The sequence below is a fragment of the Ahaetulla prasina genome, chromosome 6 (assembly GCF_028640845.1).
Source record: "Ahaetulla prasina isolate Xishuangbanna chromosome 6, ASM2864084v1, whole genome shotgun sequence".
NCBI lineage: Eukaryota > Metazoa > Chordata > Lepidosauria > Squamata > Colubridae > Ahaetulla > Ahaetulla prasina.
The window spans coordinates 99,246,149-99,267,776 of record NC_080544.1 but is presented as its reverse complement, the minus strand read 5'-3'; the positions used below and the strand labels follow the sequence as shown (position 1 = coordinate 99,267,776).

At 37.3% G+C, this 21,628-nt stretch overlaps 1 protein-coding gene across 9 annotated transcripts in view; it reads left to right on the top strand.

The window, feature by feature from the left end:
• Positions 1-1,018: 1,018 nt before the first annotated feature.
• Positions 1,019-21,628, top strand: part of TBL1XR1 (TBL1X/Y related 1) — a 296,615-nt gene continuing 276,005 nt past the window's right edge. For 8 of the 9 annotated variants that reach the window (XM_058189221.1, XM_058189228.1, XM_058189222.1 and 5 more), the window contains exon 1: positions 1,019-1,247. The gene's annotated coding sequence lies outside the window, so the exon portion shown is untranslated. Of the gene's footprint in view, positions 1,248-2,094; positions 2,118-21,628 lie in introns of those variants that run through there. The other variant, XM_058189227.1, reaches the window with a different exon arrangement.

The window sequence follows — 21,628 nt, the reverse complement described above, 5'->3', positions numbered from 1 at the left end:
GTGTGTGTGTGTGTTATAATGCTTATTTGATTTATCCTTTCCTATTCGGTCCACCGCTTCAAAAAGGCCGCCCACCCGCCTCCCCAAACCAACCCTCCACCAACCAACCCTCATCATCATTAAAAGACAACAACAACAACAAAAAACCTCCCCACCACCCAAACCTAAACCGACTCCGATTTCCAGGGAAATTCCGAAGAGCAGCGAAAGCAGCTTTCCCCTCCCCCGTTTGCAGCGCTTGCAATTTTAGCGCTTCCCCCCCTCCCTCTAAAATTAAATCTATTTTTTTTAATTTATTTTTTGCACGGCTCCGCTTTTCTTTCTTTTTTCTTTTTTCTTTTAAATGTTGCTGTTTGCTTGTTTGCGAAGCCAGATGTGTTTTCTGCGCCCTGCCTCCACCCTCCTCCTCCTCCTCCTCCTTTGGAATCCAATCTGGTTTGTTTTCGCAGGAAGTAGGCGAAGGGAGCGAGGAAGGAGGCCGGGCCTTTGCCAGCCAAGCCCGCCTTCCCCCCCCCTTCTCTTCCCTTCCCTTCCCTTGTATGTGTGCGTGCGCGCGCGCGCGTGTGTGTGTTTGTGTGCAAGGAGCGCCTTCTCTTTTCTCCCTGCTCATTTCTGTACGGCTGGCCACCTTTCTCTCCCCCAGTTGCTGAGCGCCGTTGGCTGTTCAGAGCGGTTTTGGCTCCTTCCCTTAGTAACAGCTTTTACATTCTGCCTCAATTCCTCTTCAATCGAAATCACACACGCACACATATACACACACACACGCGCGCACACATAAAGCATTACTCCCCCCCCCCTTTGATTGCCTCCTCCTCCTCCTCCTCCTCCTTCTTCCTTGGGACTTAATCTATAATTTCCCCCCACCGCTTCTTGCTTCCCATCCCCCCCCCCAGCAGCATCAGCGCTCGCTCGCTCTCTCAACACACACACACACACACACACCCCTCACCCAGACTCGGGTCATAATTGAATACATTGCATTTCCACCCCCCCCTCCCCCTCTTTTTTCCCGGTGGCTCGTTGAAGTCCCTCCTTGTTTTTTTTTCTCTCTCCCCCCCCCTTCCCTTCCCCCCTTTGGGCTGCACCCGCAATTGCAAACCCATATATTATACCTCTTAAGAGAAAGGAGGAAGCTGCATGAAATATAGCTCTATGTGTGTCAGCGTGGGGGGCTTTTTCCTCCTCTTTTGCCTCCATTGCAAAAGGAGGGGGGGCGGAGAGCCATACTAAAGCCATCAATTTGCAAGGTAAGAAATAATAATAATAATAATCAAGTGTTTCTCTTCTTCCCCCCCCCCCGCACTCCCCTCCCCGCTTTCCCTTTGCCAGGTTGTGCATGTTTGTCTTGTGCCCTCTGCGCAGTTTTAAATATCTAATTGCAAGCTGGGGAATATTTCAGGCGCCCCTAAAGTATATTTTAAGGGGTTATTTCGCGCGCGGGGGGGGGGAGTTCAGGGAGGGCGTTGCTGGGAAGGGAATTGAAGGAAGGGGGGGGTAGAGCTGCGGGGGGAGGGGCGCCTGTGTTTGTAGCTAGTTGGAGGAAGCAACGCGTGGGGGAGGGGCAGAAGTGTAACAAGCATTGCGCCCCCCCCCTTTGGGAAGGCAGTGTGTCTTTTAACTTTAATCTTTTTCGACCTCTTTTTTTTTTTTTTGGGCTCATCTTTCCGGAGGTGTTTTTAAACCCCCCCCGCCCCCTCTCTTCTGATCTTTTTAATTATTTAAAAAAAAAATTGCATTGGGGGTGTGGGGAGGGGGAAAGTGTTGATTCATCGCGTTTTTGGAAAGTGGGGTGGGGGTGGGGGAGATAGAAGAAGAAGAAGAGAAGCCTTTGCACTAATAAATGCAAAGCCAGCAGCCATTATGAAGCAAGCTGGCTTGATTGCCTATTTTTAGACGATTTGGGCCAGAGGAGAGTTTTTTATTTTTATTTTGCATCGGCGGATATATATATATATATATATGTATATTATATGTACAATATTCTTGCTGGAAGGAAATACAAACACACACGGAGAGGTGTCTTATAAAAAAAAAAAATTCCCAAGTTCGGAAGTGTGTTTTGCCTGGGTGCGTGCGTGCAGGGTTGTTTTTCTTTTTTTTCCCCCAAAAAGAGAAAGGTCAGTAGAATTTATTTCCCCCCCACCTCCAATGACTGGTAAATTAAAGTGTGGGTTGAAAGAAAAGTTTTGTTTGATGAGGTTTGCGCCTTAAATGTCTTGTTTGCAATCGGTGTGGGGGAGGGGAAGGAATGTGGCAGAGTGAACTCACACTGGTGGGGGAGGGGGAAGAGCTTAGCAGTGGCTTTTGCTGTGTCTTTGCTAAATAATAAAGGGAAAAAAGGGCTTTTGATGGCTTCTTTTCACTACCCCCCCCCTTTAAAAAATCTAGGCTGTTATAATGATGATGGTAATTTGCTTTTGTGGACTCTGTTTTGGAAATTGGAGCAACCCCACTTTTTAAAAAACTGTTCCGGGACAGAATCCTAAACTATATTCTAATAGCCAAGTTCTGGAATGAACTTTGGTCTCTGGGAAAAACAATGGTGCAAAATTCAAGAGTTACATGTCTATAAGGCCTAGTTTTGAAATCAGGGTGGCTTTATACCCTGTTCTCTTCCACGTGTAAAAAGTCTCAAGATCATATCAGTGAAGGGTGCAATTCTCCCCCCTTCTTTTAATCGTATGCTTTGAAAGCAGAGGATATGTTTGCAGTACAGAACTGGATCTGGTTAATCATCTACCTGCCGTGGTAAATGTAATTCACTTTATTATCCTTTTGGATCTTTGGTGGAAAAAGAGGCAGATTATTCAATGGCTGAAGGGGGAAACCAGGGGAAAAGAGAGCCAAACATAGAAAAACAACCTGGCTATGGATTTTCTGGAGTGTGGAAGTTTTAAAAACAAACACTGAACTTTGGTATATAGTGGTTGGACAAAATGTCTTATTAAAGGGTGTCCCTGAATTGCCTGGAATTTCTGACTCCTACATGTGCTTCACTTCCTTCTTCCTTTTTAATATATATACATATATTTGGCTGGTGTAAAGGGAGTTGCATTTCATTTATATAAGGCATTGTAGAAATCTCATTTTTTAACCAGTCTGGGATTTGGGGGAGTGAGTGGGAAGAAGGTATTCTATTTAACCTCAATAGTATAGTTTGAGGTTTCTTTTTCAGTCAGACCTAAATAGAAGTTCAGTTTTGATTCATGAACAGGAATAATACAGAAACTTGTGGTATATAATCTGACTTGGCCTTGTATCTCAGTTGTATGTTACTTACTTACCACCTGAACACGATATTTTTTCTCCTTAAAAGCACATTTCATTCAAAAATTTGGGGAAAGAGTTGTGGACTTGGACTAGGCCTCAAACTTGGAGTTTTGTTGATAACAGGGTAAGGTTAATGAAATTAGAAGTGTTTGCAGGATCTGAGTACCCATCCTTCACCAGAACTTGAATTCGTGGATTAACCCAGTTTCCTTGGATGGCATGGCACACTGAACCAGTCAGAAATTGTAAGACTAGGCCAAAATGTATATGGGTCATATGTGGTTTCATGGAGTGTTTAAACTTGCTTTTAAATTTTCACCTGTATAAGTATTCCATATTTTTCCCCTTTGTGGTGGGACTCAAAAATACCAGAAAAACAGCAAAACTTCTTTCCCCTCTCTAAATATGGATATGATTGAGAAGGAAAGATTTGATAAACCAGTATGGACAAATAACATGTTGGTGTCTAGGCCGTTACTACATTCTTACTCATAGATGTTGCAATTTTTTTTAAAAAACCATTGGATTTTACAGATAGTCCTCGATTTACAACAATTTGTTTGGTGACCGAAGTTACGAGGACACTGAAAAATGTGACTTTTATGACTGGTTTTTATGCTTAGGATTGTTGCAGTTATCCCTATGGTCATGGGGATCAAAATTCAGGCAATTGTCATGAATTTATGATAGTTGCACTGACTTGGGGTTATGTGATCGCCATTTTGTAACCTTCCCCAACTGGCTTCTGACAAGCCAAGACAATGGGGGAAGCTAGATTCCCTTAACGAATGTGATTCAGTTAACAACTGCAATAATATGCTGAACTGTGGCAAAAAGGTTGTAAAATGGGGCAAAACTCAACTTCCTTGCTTCGCAATAGAAATTTTGGGCTAAATTGTGGTCGTAAACAGAGGAATATCTGTACATGATCATAGAGACTTGGATCATCCCTTAATGCTATAAACCAGGGGTCTCCAACCTTGGCAACTTTACAACTTGTGGACATCAGAATTCCTCAGCCAATGCATGCTGGCTGAGGAATTCTGGGAGTTGAAGTCCACAAGTCGTAAAGTTGCCAAGGTTGGAGACTCCTGCTATAAACCATGCTTGGTTAAACCATGTTTTGGTCTGAAACTGAGTTGGCTTGCTTCCTACAACATGTTACCATAAAACACGTTTCGTAAATCATGAACAACTGAACAGAGCAACAGACATAGGATTAAGTGTCATGGGCCAACCTAAGTGTTGATATTTCTATTGATTTTCTTTGTAATTCAATAATATTTTGCAATGGCAAAAAAGCCTACTTAGAAGCCTTGATTTTTCATTCAGGAAAATGAAGCTTTGTGCTGCTTCAAGGATATGACTTAGCGGCCAGTGGCCAAGCATAAGTGCTGTACAGAGTCGCTTTGTGGTGAGATGGGTTGCAAACAAATTTAATAAAAATAAATTTTCACATTTAAACATTTTTTTTCTGTAGTCATGACATTTTTGGAGTCCTTAATGGTGATACATTTATGAAGGGGGAAAAGGGAATTCTTCCTACAATTTATAATGAACTTACACATTTCACAACTACAAAATACATTGTTGACCACTACCTTTATTGTGTATGAACTCACTGATATGGAAGTTGTTTACTCATAGGACAATTCTAGACAACTGGAGAGTGGTTTAAGGTATATAATCATATGAACAGAGATTATAGATTATGGGCCTTCCTTAATGGAAGATTTTCACACATATATGTCAGTAGGTGCAATTGTGATTCCTATAAAATTCTTGTGGGTGAGAGATGAAAGGATTTGAATATTTTAAGAAATAATTGACCCACTTATGGGGGATGTCTGCCAATAACTATAAGCTGTGAGAGCTAAATATAACTTTTCTGATAATACCCAAGTCTTCTGAGTTACAACTCTCATAACTGATATCTAATGTGCAGAGTTGGTATTCAGCCAGTTTGGACCAGTTCAGGCAAACCGGTAGCAGCAACTGCATGTAATGCTGTCCTATTTAGCCATGTTTTTGAGGCTGGGCACATGCGTGGAAGGCGTGTGTGTGAGCAAAGCGCATGTGCGGAAGGCCAGGCGCATGCATGGAAGGCATGTGCGTAAAGCGAGCGTGCGCGGGGTGAACCGGTGGTAAGAATATGTGAAATCCACCACTGCTAATGTTCCATTGGCTGGGTTGAGTGGCAGCTAAAGGAATTATAGCCCAACATTTAACCAAGAAAATAGGAACAGATTGGTTAAATAGTATTTCTTGTAGAGATGTAGAATGTATTTGAGATTAGAAAACGAACAAGATGGTGGTCATACTCATAATGGCATGACTGCCATCTTGTAGGTTTTTACAGCATTCTTGGATAAAAAGGGGATTTTTTTTTTTTTTGCAGTGGTGCAATTGCAGTCTTGCCTGTTTTGAACACATGTGTAGACATGCTGCACTTAGGAAATACACTACAGATGATATTTTTATGTATACCGAGGGATACACATATGCATGTACAGCCAGTTTTGACTGTTTACCAACAAGGTCACATAAAGAATTGGCTAATGTCTTCGTAACCAACTGTGGCTTATTGTTTTGGTAACTCGGGTATATTGTGCAGCTTTAGCTTATTTGTTTAAGTTAAGTTAAGTTAAGTTACGTTACATTAATGAGTATTTACCATAGCATGAACCCAGAAAATGAGTTGATTCAGTTAACTGGGTTAAGGACTGTGTGAAAACAGCTTCTATTGTGATGTAACTGCACAGTTAAAAAAAATACCTTACAGTGTTCCTAGGCTTCCCTTTAAAAATCTGGTTATAACAAGTTAAATATATAAAATAGAACAAAAATAACAAAAGGCTTCCTTGTGCAAGACATAAAACTTAGAATAGAACTGGAGTTAATAATTATTTATTGGATTTAAACCCTACTCACCCACCAAAGAAAACTAATGCTTAATTTATACTGAGCACTGTGTTAGCACATGGCTTGTTAGTTTGATTTTCTACCTTACACAAAGCTATAAATCATACTTTCTAAATGACGGTCATAGAGTTCCCATAGTGTAGGCTGTATTTGCATGGCATGCTAAAGACCTTGGTTAACAAGTGTCCACATGCCATTTTACTTGTTTCTATATGTATGCAGCTGCTTAACAAATAGATTGGCCACCATTTTGGATTTTTTTTTTTGAAGTTGTGAATATGCATTAACTATATTGTAGATTACAAATTCTGGCGGTTTGGAATTTGGAGCTTGGAGTGATTCCTAAACCTCTTGTAAAATTGATATGTATTAAACTGATCATAGGCTACTGATTTAATCAGTGAATTTTTGAGGCGTAAATTGTCATTTTTAACATGACAAAGAGTGGGTACAAAACACCGCCTTAATCTTAGGTCTTAGCGTGCTGTATTGCATGAATTAAGCTGTGGCTTAATTTGCAGACAATAGTTTAACTTGATATGTGAATTCAATCCCAGTCAAAATAAAATAAAACTTTTAGTTATATTTCCACCCTCCCTCCCCCCGATTTATTCCCCCATTACTTAAAAGTTTCAAGGACCGTTCAACATGTCTTTGCTTTTCAGCACCTAAATTTGTGTGCTTCCTATTAATTCAACACAAGTTGGAGAGATGTTAAGGCTAGATCTATAAAAGTCAAATTCATAGAGATGCTTTACCAATCAGGAAATGCCAGGACTTCTATCCCATATAATAATTGAGAGCACCTGGGATACATTTTGCTATTTCCTTCTAAAGGGTAGGTGGAGGTAAGGAAACTATTAATAGGTTTGTTTTGATGGCTGTTTGATTCAGATGAATGTCTTCATTCCCAGCTGAATTGCTTGTAAAGAAAAAGGTGAGTATCTGTCAGTTAAAAGGAAGTTAGCTTGAACACCAGGTGACTGCTTGCATGACGTGCTTCAACCCCTTGGTTATTTGATAGTTGTTCCAGAAGCTAGTAGTTTTTTTCAGGTTCCAATAATAATGAACGCTTGTTTGGTTCTTTGAAATGCTAAAGTGATATAAATCCAAATGCAAAATGCTTTAGAATATAGTTTGTGGAACTGTAGAAATTCCTATAATTTTTACCTCAAGTGATAATTAGGAGAACTCATAAAAAATAGTGCTAGGTTCATGTTAAGCTGAAATGTGGGTGGCTCAGTTTGGCTCCATATGTTGTGTGAACTTAGGATGGCTGCAAGCTTTTATACCAGGGAAAAAGAATTTTAAATGCATTTCCCAGGGTACTTTGCAAATACATATTTTAGTAGTTAACGTCTGAACTCAGCCAATTGTTTATTCAAGATAAGCAAATCATATCTAGGCAGACTGCAAAGTCAGGCATTCTGACTCATTTGGACTAATGCTAAGCCACTGTTTAAACATTGTTTGGCTGAGTCACAAATGGCAAATTTGCACAACATGGAAAGCATAAATGGTGGTCTATTATCATGTTTTGGTTCAGTCAACAATTTAAGTCAAATGGGTATCTATTTGACAACCTATTCTAGATTGGGTATTTTTAATGTATCAATGTATAATAATTACTGAAAGTCCTCATTGAATGACTGCCTATTTAGTGATTGCAGTATGAAGGTGATAAAATAACTTTTTTGACCAGTCCTTGCTTTTACAACCTTTTCAGGACTGTAAACAAAGCAAAGGGGTGCAGTGGCTCAGTGCCTAGGACGCTGAGCTTGTCGATCAAAAGGTCGGCAGTTCAGCGGTTCGAATCCCTAGTGCTGCATAACGGGGTGAGCTCCCATTACTTGTCCCAGCTTCTGCCAACCTAGCAGTTCGAAAGCACATAAAAAATGCAAGTAGAAAAAATAGGAACCACCTTTGGTGGGAAGGTAACAGCGTTCCGTGTGCCTTTGATGTTTAGTCATGCTGACCACATGACCAAGGAGACGTCTTTGGACAGTGCTGGCTCTTCGGCTTTGAAACGGAGATGAGCACCGCCCCCTAGAGTTGGGAACGACTAGCATATATGTGCGAGGGGAACCTTTATCTTACCTTTAAACAAAGCAAAGCTGAAATCATAGTCAAGGTTGCAGTTTGACTTACTGACTGCTTCAATTGCTGACTGAATTACCTGCCTCAATTGTGATTGCTAAATGAGGACTACCTGTAAGGTGGATATTTTATGTTATTGACTGAGTGGCATGGTGGCATAAAGGTGAAGACACTCGCGTCCCATTCAGAAGATTAGAGTTTGATCCCAGGCAGCGACAGTTGTTTCTCTATCAGGGCGCAAAGAGAAAATATCTGCTGCGATCTCCACGTAGACATCAGGAAGGGCATCTGGCCAGTAAATGCTCAGCTTCACTCAGTCACCCCAACTCCACCCGGAAGGAAAGGGAATAAAGGGTCGTAAAAAGAAAAAAAATCTAGGCTTATTGATTGTTCAGAATCCTAGCAGAATATGGTGGATTGAAAATTAAAAACACTCTGTGAATGTTTTGACATTCTTTTTAATTAACTCTCATATTTTACTTGCAAGGAAAACCCAAAGAATATCCAATTCTTTCTTAAAGAAGACTACATTTGGGCAGAATCCTTACTTTGTTATATTATTTTACATCAAAAATACTGGAATTAAGCCTATGTTAGCTCTGCATTTTGCTGTTCATTTGTTATCAGACAGTAGTTGCAGGGGATATATAAATAAACACAGTCAGTTAGCTGTTTTGCTGTTGTGTTATGAAATAAGGGCAGGGCCTTTTCACTAAAGGCAGTACAATTAAGGAAAAACATTACACATTTTTCTCTATTTAGGAAGCCAAATAATAATGATTTAATAGTTAAAATTTTATTTCAGTCGTCTGAATTACATGCAGGGTTTTTTTTTTTTTTTTGAAAATTTATCTTTGCCTAGCACTTGGCTACTTAGAAAAAGGTGATTCATAAATAAAACAAGGATCAGAATAAACAATAATGGTGTGGATGATGCAAAATATATTTTGGTATCTGCATTGAGTAACCTTGTAAGTGGTGTTTTTAAATTTTAGCCTTCACGAATTTTAATAAGCAATTCTAATTCATCCCACTGTTTCCATGAATAACATGCAAAGTGGCACAATAATAGCATTTTTTAATATAAAAACTAATTCTATTATAACATTTCCTGGGAAGAACAGACATGAAAGAAAACTCAGTAACAACTTTGAAGAGAATTTATATCTTTATCAGGTATCAGTTGTAGATTTTAAGCCCAAATGTGCAGTTTCTAAGTAGCATCTTTTTCAAAGGGGCAGATTGGGCTTCACTACAGATAGTTTTTGACTTACAACAGTTCATTTAGTGACTACTTAAACTTACAACGGCAAGAAAAAAGTGACATATGACCATTTTTCACATGACTGTTGCAGCATCCTCATGGTTACGTGATCAAAATTCAGACGCTTGGCAACTGTTTCATATTTATGACGGCTGCAGTGTCCCAGGGTCACTTGATCACTTTTTGGGACCTTCTGACAAGCAACATCAATAGGGAAGCCAGATTCACTTAACAACAATGTTACTAACTTAACAACTGCAGTGATTTCTCTTAACTGCGGCAAGAAAAGTCATAAATTGGGGCAAAATTCACTTAATAACCATCTCACTTAGCAATAGAGATTTGGGCTCAGTTGTAGACATGTTGAGGACTACCTATATTTTACTACATGTGACTTTTTTGGGGAAAATATAGTCTTTTTCTTTTAGAAGATATGCAGAAAAAGTGGTTTTAAAACTGAGTGGGCAAAATGTTGAGGCATTATGCAGCTTTTATTTGTAAGTCGTAGCAGTTTCTTAGGTTAAAAGTTGGGATGAAGCTTTATTTAACATTTTTTTCCTTGCTTGTTTGTGTTGCTTCACGGACAGGATCAGCATTGTTATATTTTATACAAGCAAATTATTTAGAACTGGCCCAGTGCTTAGAATCTGTGTAATAAATGGTTAAACTGTGTTATGATTCTCCCATTGCATTAAACCAGAATTTAATAACTAGACCACTATTATCTATTAATAAAAAAAATAAGCTATATTTAGTTTCTGCACTATTGTATCTGGATTTGCAAAATTGCTAATGTCATGTTTTATTACAATAAGTGGTCAGGATTAAATTGTGATTAGAACTTGGGACTTTTTCTACAATGCATTATTTCTGAAATGTGGGACTTCTCTTGACAGAAAAACTCTGTTTCAGCAGGATTTACAGCTGACCATGCTGTTTTCTCAATCCATCTCAGCAATGAATAATTTTATTTTCCTTAAAGTATTTACACCTTATCTAGTTTACCTCCTAATCTCAAAACTTCTAAAACATTAAGCACATAAACTTGAGTTTTTTATTTCATTTTCCTCTTTATTTGGCAAGATTCTGCATTTTAATTTCTTAGCTTCTTTTTTGAAAGAAATTTGTGTCTTACCAAAGCAAGACAGAGAGGTGACTAAGTGGTATGAATGAGTTTGTGGAGGGTGGAGAAGATGGTAAGGAAGGTCCCAAAAAATGGATTGGTTGATGTTTATGAAATTTAAGTAATTCTTGCCTGCATGAGCATTGTGTAACTCTGTGTTGTTTTATGTATCCTCGCTGAACAGTTCATTGCCTTCTTTTTATTAGCATACTAGATGTTTACAGAAAGTATTAGGTAACTGGAACTAGGATATTTAATTCTGCAAAAGGTTTTTTTCATTAGGAAGAGGTCTTCTGAGCAGAGTTTTGTGTTAAGGATATTCCCCTTCACTTTTAAAAAAAAAAATCCCCCAAACCTTTTTGAGTACCTAAAAGAACCCTTATCTTGAATGCTTCCATTGCTCCCTTGATTGATAATTATTATTTAGCTACTTTGAATGCTTTTGGAAACTAGTGAGCAGTAATTTAGGAAACACATTGACCTAATATTTGAAAAATGAGGCTTGGCAGTACAGTTAGTCCCTAAACTGAATCCATATATACTAGTCAATTTTTCATGGTTAGGTAAGGATTGATATAACTGTTCTGTTTGTTCTTCAAAACTGAACAGAGGAAAGGGAGATTAAGCCATTTTTTCCCTGTTCTCTAGAAATCTGAAAATGTAACCCTTGTGTGCTGAAATATAATTTGAAGGATGTAGATTCATTTAGCTTAGACCTTGTTTATGCTTTTATGTCGTCTGGTATATGATAATGGACATAAGTAATAAAAAGCCAAAAGAGTCTTTATATGTACCACACCACTTTGAACACTTTAGAGAAGGAGGATATTTATACATTTATAAAGATTTTACCTCAGCAATATTTAGAATTAGAATTTTTTATTGGCCAAGTGTGATTAGACACACAAGGCATTTGTCTCTGGTCCATAAGCTCTCTGTATACATACAGCAATAGTGATAGATCATTATCGTAGTCATTGTAAAAATACATTAATCATAAAACATTATTTAGGGTCCAGTAAATAGGATAAAAAAATTTTTTGTACACCAAGGTTTTAACCAGTGTTCAGGAGAATTTTTTATAGAAAACGAACAGTTCATTGCCTTCTTTTTATTAGCATACTAGATGTTTACAGAAAGTATTAGGTAACTGGAACTAGGATATTTAATTCTGCAAAAGGTTTTTTTCATTAGGAAGAGGTCTTCTGAGCAGAGTTTTGTGTTAAGGATATTCCCCTTCACTTTTAAAAAAAAAAATCCCCCAAACCTTTTTGAGTACCTAAAAGAACCCTTATCTTGAATGCTTCCATTGCTCCCTTGATTGATAATTATTATTTAGCTACTTTGAATGCTTTTGGAAACTAGTGAGCAGTAATTTAGGAAACACATTGACCTAATATTTGAAAAATGAGGCTTGGCAGTACAGTTAGTCCCTAAACTGAATCCATATATACTAGTCAATTTTTCATGGTTAGGTAAGGATTGATATAACTGTTCTGTTTGTTCTTCAAAACTGAACAGAGGAAAGGGAGATTAAGCCATTTTTTCCCTGTTCTCTAGAAATCTGAAAATGTAACCCTTGTGTGCTGAAATATAATTTGAAGGATGTAGATTCATTTAGCTTAGACCTTGTTTATGCTTTTATGTCGTCTGGTATATGATAATGGACATAAGTAATAAAAAGCCAAAAGAGTCTTTATATGTACCACACCACTTTGAACACTTTAGAGAAGGAGGATATTTATACATTTATAAAGATTTTACCTCAGCAATATTTAGAATTAGAATTTTTTATTGGCCAAGTGTGATTAGACACACAAGGCATTTGTCTCTGGTCCATAAGCTCTCTGTATACATACAGCAATAGTGATAGATCATTATCGTAGTCATTGTAAAAATACATTAATCATAAAACATTATTTAGGGTCCAGTAAATAGGATAAAAAAATTTTTTGTACACCAAGGTTTTAACCAGTGTTCAGGAGAATTTTTTTTATAGAAAAACGTAACAGTTCATTTAATGACCGTTCAACGTTTCAATGGCGCTGACTTATGACAATTTTTCACACTTATGACCATTGTAGCATCCAAATTTGGATGCTTGGCAACTGACCCATATTTTTGACGGTTGTGGTGTCCCCGGGTCATGTGATTTATTTATTTTTATTTATTTATTTATTGAATTTTTATACCGCCCTTCTCCCGAGGGACTCAGGGTGGTTTACAGCCAAGATAAAAACAAAAACAATATACACATAAAACAATGACTTAAAAAACTTATTACACAGATGGCCGAATTAAAACATTAAAATGATAAAACCCCGTAAAATTATGAAATATTAAAACATTAAAACTATTTAAAATGTGATCAGCTTTTGCGACCTTCTGACAAGCAAAATTGATAGGAAACCAGATTCACTTAACAATCGTGTTACTAACTTTAACAATTACAGTGATTGACTTAACAGTGGCAAGAAAAATTGTAAAATGGGGCTAAACTCACTTAACAGATGTTTCACTTAATAACATAAATTTTGGGCTCAATTGTGGTCATAAATCGAGGATTACCTGTAGTCTATATATAGGTAGTCGTCGACTTAAATGCATTCAACTATGGTTCAGAGTTATGGTGGCCTCATAAAAAGTGATGACCCATTCTCTGCTGTCACATGATCTCAATTCAAATACTTGGCAACTGGCTCGTATTTATGAAGGTTGCAGTATTGCAGTGACATGATCACAATTTGTGACTTCCCCGTTGGCTTCCAACAAGCAGTCAATTTAAGAGCCTATTCTCTTACACCAGGTGACAAACTCGTGTCGTCATGGCGTCACATGACCTATCGTGACTTTTTCCCCCTTCGCTAAACTAGGTGTGGGCGTGGCCAGAGTGTGATGCATCCAGCCTGTGGGCCACGAGTTTGATACCCCTGTCTTACACGATTGCCTTAACTGCATGATTTCCTTAACGACTGTGGTAAAAATGATAGGAAAATTGGGCCCAGTAATGTGATGACTTGCTTGATGACTTGCACTGACGACAGAAATACTAGACTGAGTTGTGGTTGTGAGTTGAGAACAACCTGTACTTCCTTTGAATTCAAAATGTGTCACATTCTTCCCTGAGATCTTCCTGTAGATTTATATTTTGGTTTAATTTGTGTGCCAGTGAACATGATTACATTAAAAAGTGCAGTTTTTCCTGATTGGACACAGAAATTCAATTCAGAACCTTGCAAAAAAAAAAAAACACCCTGCAAATTTGAGCGTAATCAAGAACAAAATATGCAAGCTTTGAATATAAATTTGAAAAGGGGTCTAAACGTGGAAAGATTGACTTGAGGAATCCTATAGAAGTCAGAATGAATGGTTAAAATAGTCATCCATTGTGAAAAATATTGGCCATGTCATATGGGAGAATTCATTAAAGAAAGCAATTAATGTTTAAAAGAGTGAGTGGTAAAAGGAAACCAGGCTGTCAAAAAATACAGTGGCTGGATACCATCAAAGCTAACACCAGCTAGGCTAGGCATAGAAAAACTCAAAGAAGCAGGACAAGATTGGATGTGGAGAGACCTGGTTCATAGAATCGCCAAGAGTTGGAACGACTGAAGGGATGATATCATCATCATCATCATCATCATCATCCCTCTCACCATCATCTAGAAATTTACTGCCAGAAGATTTGAAGATGGCCACCAATTTTCAGAAATCGGCAAATTTATGGAGAATGGGGTATCAGTGACTTTTAATTACAGTAGCTGGTTCATATCTTTGAAATTGCAGACACATACCCTAAATATACATTTTTAGGAATCAACCAAAAAAGGATCATTGCCACCTTTCTATTTGTTTTAGATTTATCTGGCCAACTACTCTGTGTTACAAAATGCTGGATTCGATGCACTATTGGCATGAGGCAGCAGACCGATTTGTTTCTTGATAACATTGGCTTGTAATATTGTTAAGTTGTGTATTTGATACTCCATATGCCTGATATTCAATTGGACGCAAGTTTTTTTTTGTGGTTGACCTTTTGAAATGCTAAATAAATATTTTAGATTTATAACATTAAAAATAGAGATCCTCAAATAACCATGAAGTCTGGTTTATTTTTGATTAATCAAACAGAATGTACAATTGAATGAATGGTATCTGTTTAGGTTCTAATAAAAATTTAGTCTAATAAACAGATATAATCAGTATATGATTAAGATAATTCAGAGTATTGGTAATTGGTATTTTAGCTTTAACCTTTGGGGGGGAAGAACAGTAGAAGAACATAAATTAATAATATAGAAACAACACATTTTTTTCAATATTTTTGGCCTCCAACAACTTCTCTGAATTTCAGTTATCAGTTTATAGCAGCCTTTGCTTTTTTGTGTGATAGAGGCTTAGTTTATTTTTTTTATTTCTTCCAGAAGATTCTTTTTATCACTTGTTGGTGACCTCACCTCTTTTGTCAGTGTTGGCCATTATTCCTTTGTGAGAATAAGAGGGACCAAATACAAAGGATGAGTCTTTCCTGCTGTTTCACTTATTTGTTACCACAGTCAGCTTTCAATGCTTCCTTTAAAGATCTAGCTTACACCAGGTGACAAACTCGTGTCGTCATGGCGTCACATGACCTATCGTGACTTTTTCCCCCTTCGCTAAACTAGGTGTGGGCGTGGCCAGAGTGTGATGCATCCAGCCTGTGGGCCACGAGTTTGATACCCCTGTCTTACACGATTGCCTTAACTGCATGATTTCCTTAACGACTGTGGTAAAAATGATAGGAAAATTGGGCCCAGTAATGTGATGACTTGCTTGATGACTTGCACTGACGACAGAAATACTAGACTGAGTTGTGGTTGTGAGTTGAGAACAACCTGTACTTCCTTTGAATTCAAAATGTGTCACATTCTTCCCTGAGATCTTCCTGTAGATTTATATTTTGGTTTAATTTGTGTGCCAGTGAACATGATTACATTAAAAAGTGCAGTTTTTCCTGATTGGACACAGAAATTCAATTCAGAACCTTGCAAAAAAAAAAAAACACCCTGCAAATTTGAGCGTAATCAAGAACAAAATATGCAAGCTTTGAATATAAATTTGAAAAGGGGTCTAAACGTGGAAAGATTGACTTGAGGAATCCTATAGAAGTCAGAATGAATGGTTAAAATAGTCATCCATTGTGAAAAATATTGGCCATGTCATATGGGAGAATTCATTAAAGAAAGCAATTAATGTTTAAAAGAGTGAGTGGTAAAAGGAAACCAGGCTGTCAAAAAATACAGTGGCTGGATACCATCAAAGCTAACACCAGCTAGGCTAGGCATAGAAAAACTCAAAGAAGCAGGACAAGATTGGATGTGGAGAGACCTGGTTCATAGAATCGCCAAGAGTTGGAACGACTGAAGGGATGATATCATCATCATCATCATCATCATCATCCCTCTCACCATCATCTAGAAATTTACTGCCAGAAGATTTGAAGATGGCCACCAATTTTCAGAAATCGGCAAATTTATGGAGAATGGGGTATCAGTGACTTTTAATTACAGTAGCTGGTTCATATCTTTGAAATTGCAGACACATACCCTAAATATACATTTTTAGGAATCAACCAAAAAAGGATCATTGCCACCTTTCTATTTGTTTTAGATTTATCTGGCCAACTACTCTGTGTTACAAAATGCTGGATTCGATGCACTATTGGCATGAGGCAGCAGACCGATTTGTTTCTTGATAACATTGGCTTGTAATATTGTTAAGTTGTGTATTTGATACTCCATATGCCTGATATTCAATTGGACGCAAGTTTTTTTTTGTGGTTGACCTTTTGAAATGCTAAATAAATATTTTAGATTTATAACATTAAAAATAGAGATCCTCAAATAACCATGAAGTCTGGTTTATTTTTGATTAATCAAACAGAATGTACAATTGAATGAAATGGTATCTGTTTAGGTTCTAATAAAAATTTAGTCTAATAAACAGATATAATCAGTATATGATTAAGATAATTCAGAGTATTGGTAATTGGTATTTTAGCTTTAACCTTTGGGGGGGAAGAACAGTAGAAGAACATAAATTAATAATATAGAAACAACACATTTTTTTCAATATTTTTGGCCTCCAACAACTTCTCTGAATTTCAGTTATCAGTTTATAGCAGCCTTTGCTTTTTTGTGTGATAGAGGCTTAGTTTATTTTTTTTATTTCTTCCAGAAGATTCTTTTTATCACTTGTTGGTGACCTCACCTCTTTTGTCAGTGTTGGCCATTATTCCTTTGTGAGAATAAGAGGGACCAAATACAAAGGATGAGTCTTTCCTGCTGTTTCACTTATTTGTTACCACAGTCAGCTTTCAATGCTTCCTTTAAAGATCTAGCTAAAAGCAGAAATTACTGTATGCTCTATGGGGAAATGTGTGCAGTATCCTCCATTATTTTTCATAGACTCAACAGATGTATTTATTTAGAATTTCTGTGGGCTTCGTTCTCTCTGGCTAATGGCAGATTGCAACTGAAAAATGATCAGTGACTAGAGCAAATAAACTCAGCTAAAATTTTATATGTTCTCTGTGGAATTGATAGAATAGAATTCTTTATTGGCCTTGATTGGACACACAAGGAATTTGTCTTGGTGCATACGCTCTCGGTGTACATAAAAGATACATTGGTCAAAAATCATAAAGTATAACACTTAATGATAGTCATAGGGAAACAGTCAATATAAATCTTATGGATACCAGCAACAAAGTTACAGTCATACAGTCATAAGTGGGAGGAGAGGGGTGATAGGAACGTTGAGAAGATTAATAGTAATGCAGACTTAGTAACTAGTTTGACGGTGTTGAGGAAATTATTTGTTTAGCAGAGTGATGGCGTTCTGGAAGAAACTGTTCTTGTGTCTAGTTGTTCTGGTGTGCAGGGCTCTATAGCGTCGTTTTGAGGGTAGGAGTTGAAACAGTTTATGTCCAGGATGTGAGGGGTCTTTTTGACTTGTGCAGTATACAGGCCCTCAATGGAAGGCAGGTTGGTAGCCATTGTTTTTTTCTGCAGTTCTAATTATCCTCTTGAAGTCTGTGTCTTTCTTGTTGGGTTGCAGAACCAAACCAGACAGTTATAGAGGTGCAGATGACAAACTCAATAATTCCTCTGTAGAACTGTATCAGCAGCTCCTTGGACAGTTTGAGCTTTCTGAGTTGGCGCAGAAAGAACATTGATGATTCAACACATCAGATTCAATCCTCTGATTGCACACCAGCTCACAATAAACTTATTTTATGTTTAGCATTCGTGCTACGTGAATGTAGCTACTAAGCCCAAAACTTACTTAATTAAATATATTGTGTAGACCCAGATAATATGCTGTTACCTGACAAATAATATATTGAGCTACCAGTATATTGAGCTACACAAACTACAGCATATTTAGCATAATGTAATAATTGAGTTTATTATTCACTGGGATTATATGCCAATATCCAATGGGTTATAGCAAACTATGAATAATGAATGGAGGAATTAGCTTCTGGAGTATTGGGAAATAACTAAAAAAAACATCTTAAATACAAGGAAAATATTAGCCACCTCGGATTGCATCTCACAATTTTTAAAATCCAAAATAAATATAAAATAAGCTGGGAAATTTGAGAGGGGGTGAGTAGATGTCAGGGCATATTTGATTTAAATCAAGTCGATTTAAATCACGATTTAAATCATAATATGAATCATTTAAATGAATGTTATTGTAATAAATGCTCATTGAATCCTTCAGGAGATTTAGGATTTCGGTTTGTCAAAGGTGTTCATATATTTAGACAGTTCTGGTAGAAAGCAGTTTGTTTTGATTATACAGCCAACGTGGTTATTCTTGAGCAAAATTCTCACATTGTCCAAATTGGGACTGATCATTTTCCGTAACGTAGCTAGATTTCTTGAGTGAATCTAAACTATTAACAAGCAATCTTTTAGTAGAACTGTTGGGTTGGCCTGGATAATATCAATTTAATATCTCCCTCCCACTTTTTTTTTTTCAAAGTTTGGATGCTTCCTTTTGTAACAGCTAAAGCTTCCTTGCTTTGTGCAAAGTATCCAGCCCTAATTATAGTGGCATTATAAATTTCAGCAACATCCTGTTGCTAATTATAATTTATTGTTGGAAGATCTAAGGGTTGGAACCATGTAATGAAACTGGAGATAAACTTTTAGAGATAGTTTATGAGGATTAAATAGAAACATCTTTCCAGGAAATAGTTTTATTAAACATTGTTTATATTAAAAAGCATCATTCTTCTGACTCATGCAACTTTTATAAAATAGCATGGGAAGGAACTAATCCTACCATGATAGGATGTGAATAGTGGGAACAAAATGGGGAATGATTAAGTGCTGAAATTGGTAGGCTGAACCATGGTAATTTCTATGGACATGGGATATGTGTACAATGCTTATTAGAGGGGAAAAAATGTGAACATATACCCATTTCCCCCAAAGGGGAAAAATCTGCTTTGTTCCAAGAACAAGTATTGATGGATTTTGTAGATGCTTGTAGTATAAACAACTTTCTAAACGTAAATTTGTTTATTAGTAGAATACATGAACTGTGTGTAGTGTCCCAGACTGAATTCCTGCCCTCTTCAGAAAGAATTGGGAAGGATTTTGTGTGAAAAGGTAGAAACACATCAGTGTTGAAAGTACTAAATTAAATAGTAAGTTTATGCAAGATCTTCAGGTTTGTGTGGAACTCAGATTTGGATTTATCTTTAAATCGAAATTAGCCTTTCAATCATAGGAAAAGGTGAGCTTAGTTAGATAATTTGCATACTTGCAGATACCTCCAAAATACCTTTGTATCTAAAGTACTTATGAACAGACCAATGAATTAGATCAATAATTTGATTATATATAATGCATTTTCCTTGGTTTATGCAGTTGACTTAAAATAATTAATCATGGTTCCTTGAGATCCTAAACCAAAATTTACTTTAGCTTTTTTTAACTGGATAAACCAGGCTTTGTACCTTGAACTTTACATGTCCAAAGTACCATATTTTTTTGAGTATAAGATGCTCCGGACTATAAGACACACCTACCTTTTTTGGTAAGGAAAACAAGAAAAATAAATTTGCTTCTGACTCCCAGCAATTTTGCCTCCTGCAGCAAACAGCCTGCTTTACTTTCATTTTTGTTTTCAGCATAGCTTAATTAGCACAAGAAAAAAAATCTGCTCCCAGCAATTTACCTCCTTGCAGTAAGCAGCAGAGGCCTGCACAGCAGTAGGCAATGGCAATCCCTGCAGCCTGAAACAGCTGAGAGTTGGAAGGCCTATCCAATGGACAATCAACTTGTGCTAATTAGGCTGTGCTGAAGCTGAAATGGGCTGTTTCTTCTTGCTGCTTGCTGCAAGGAGGTAAATTGCTAGGAGGCAGAGGCCATAGGGTGGGAGCCAGTGGGTGGGCGGGGTGTATAAGACGTACCCAAATTTTCGGCAGTGTATAAGACGCACCCAAATTTTCATCCCCTTTTAGGGGAGAAAAAGGTGTGTCTTATACTCCGAAAAATACGGTATGTGTTTCCTCTTCCAAAGGAAGTTATGACATTTTTCGGTGATGAGTGTGTGTGTGAACATAAGTGTTATGTGGCTGTTTCTTGTGACTTTATTTTTCACTCTGAGTTATGAAAGCAGGGCTTGTTGGAAAATAGCACCTTTTTATTTTGAAAATGTGACAGACATTTACAGTACCTAGTGCTTGGTAACTGCAGTTTGTGATCTTTGATGGATTTATTCTAAGGTAAATCTTTCCAGGAAGTTGTGCATATAAAAGAATACCCCACTGCTCTGTGGCTTGACATTTTGCATTTAATCTGTTATTATTTTTCCCCCTCTTCCATTTTGCAGCTGAGTGAACATGGCTGTAAAAGATGTTTAACGGAAGTAGCAGTTTTGTGGTCCCTTTTAAAGCAAAAAATGGTTTTACTTTCCTATCTATATGGAAAGAAGATGAGGTGACAAGAGTGTGCAGAAGATCTGCTGGTCACTTTGTGATGATACAGAGGAGAGGGGAACCTTATGGTTAGTTGTAGAGGTGTGTTAATTGTACAAGTATTAAATGTAATGAAGATACATGATGGAAAAGAAGATGGCAGTAGAAATCTGGCTGGCAAGGAAACTTATAATGGTTCCCCTGTACCTCACTTTTAATAATTTGTTCAGGAGTTTTGTTTCAGTTACCTAGAATTTTATTATTCAAATTATCCTGGTGTTTCTGAAGTTCGGTGGCAGGCCTTTTTAAACTACATTATGCAGATAGAAACTTGCATTTGACATTTTCAGCAATGCATGCTAAAGCTGATTTTAAATGACTTCCTACTTCTTAAGTATCTTTTATCTTTCTTCAAGGAATCTAAAAGTATGATTGGTAGTTTCGAGAAGCTACAGTATTTTCACCTGATCGTAACACTCTTACTTCAATGGGCTTGACAGAGTTTGACTCAAGATAAGATGTTATGGCAGAAATGACTTAATGCAATGCGTTCACTCAGCTGTTGTGATTTGTAGACCATGGGTCATGGTTCAGTGTGTTGTGAAAATTCAGAAAAATACACCTTATCAATAAATAATATGTAAGTAATCTGAACGGGGCCAGGAGGTGAATAATCAAGTTAATCTTCTCTCAAGTATAAAGTTGGATGCCTATCTCTTCCAAAGATCAATACTGTTAACTGTTTCAGCACACTGGATATCTTAAATGGTATAATAATAGTGTATTATGATTTTTCATATTTTCACATGAACCTTTGGTGGATATTGATTAACAATTTGATTTGATTATGTGTTAAAGTTAGCATTGATGCTTGTTCAATTGCTAAGTTGTGTTCAACCGTGCAACTCCATGGACCATGGACCATGAGTGTCAAACATGCCACGTCACATTGCCATCACACGACATTTCATGA